Here is a 1,443-nt window from a genome sequence, read left to right as displayed (position 1 = left end):
TCAGTCAACTGGCTCGAGAAGAGAAGCAGGCTGCGGGCAGAGAGAGAGAGAGAGAGAGAGAGAGAGAGAGAGAGAGAGAGAGAGAGAGAGAGAGATTCTTGCTCTATAAGCTCTGAGTTAAGAGTCTTGAGGTCAGGATGAGGACCTGCGTGTAAGGAGAAGGCTGGAGTAGAGGTTGCCCGGGTGGTAGGAGAGTGTAGCAAAAAGAGCTGCAGTGTCCTGCAGCGCGGTACAGGGAAGGAGGTAAAGGAATGACTCACCAAGCCTTGATAAGAGAAAACTGATAACAAGGCTGAAACAAAGCTGAAGAGGGGTCCAGCCTAGAGAATATACAGGTGCAAGATGGAGAGCAGGTGGCGGGGGGAGCTCTGAGTGGAGGTGGAAACTGGCATTTGAGCCCATCGATAAGGTCATAGGACAGAGTTTGCTCAGAAAGATGGGGCCAGAAAGGAGGCCAGGATGAAACCTTGGGGAATATGATACCCAGACTAGGAAGAAGCAGACCATTATGCTGGGAGATGTAGGAGGGAGATGTCAAGAACATTCTCTCTCTGAGAACCTTCATGGCAGCACACAGCCTATGTTGGATGGTAGAGATGGTAGTCATCCAATAAAGTAACACTGACTCCCTGGAGCTAATCATCTAGTGTGGAAGAGGCCCTATAATGTGGGCTGGAGAGATGGCTCAGTGGTTAAGAGCACTGACTGCTCTTCCAGAGGTCCTGAGTTCAATTCCCAGCAAACACATGGTGGCTCACAGACATCTGTTATGAGACCCGAGGCTCTCTTCTGGTGTGTCTGAAGTCATAAAAATAAAATAAATAAATCTTTGAAGGAGGAGGAGGAGGAGGAGGAGCAGGTTAGGAAAGTTATTTGAAGGATTGAAATTTAAGCCAAAAACTAAAACTGAGTATAAATACTAAAAGCCAGGGGCAGCATGAATGTGAGGGACGGTGAGTGGTTCGGCTGGCAGGGCAAGGGCTGCTGCTATCTCTACAATGAGCTTGGTCTTTGTTACTGAGCATAAGTTACTGAATGGTTTTAAGGCAGAGGTGTGCCGGGCAGTGGTGGTACACACCTTTAATCATTGGGAGGCAGAGGCAAGCTGGTCTCTGATGGAGGCCAGCCTGGTCTACAGCATGAGTTCCAGGACAGCCAGGACTGCACAGAGAAACCCTGTCTCCAAAAACCAAAAAGAAAAAAAGAAAGAAAAAAAAAAAGACTGGTGTGTGAAGAGGTTGGCTTGGTCAGTCTTGAACTCNTGAAAGATCTCTTTGACATTAGGGACAATAGAAAAGAGGGTGATGCCGTAATGAAGCAGCCTGTGGCTGCTCAGGGATGGGATGATGGTGCCTATGGTTGAGTTGCAGTGTGGAGATGGAAAGAGTGGGCTGGTTGTCAGTGTACCTTGGAGCTCTCTGCTTTAAGGGATTTGTGGATATT

The sequence above is a fragment of the Mus caroli genome, chromosome 6, assembly GCF_900094665.2.
Source record: "Mus caroli chromosome 6, CAROLI_EIJ_v1.1, whole genome shotgun sequence".
Classification (NCBI taxonomy): domain Eukaryota; kingdom Metazoa; phylum Chordata; class Mammalia; order Rodentia; family Muridae; genus Mus; species Mus caroli.
The sequence above is the reverse complement of the archived record's forward strand: the minus strand, read 5'-3'. Positions refer to the sequence as shown.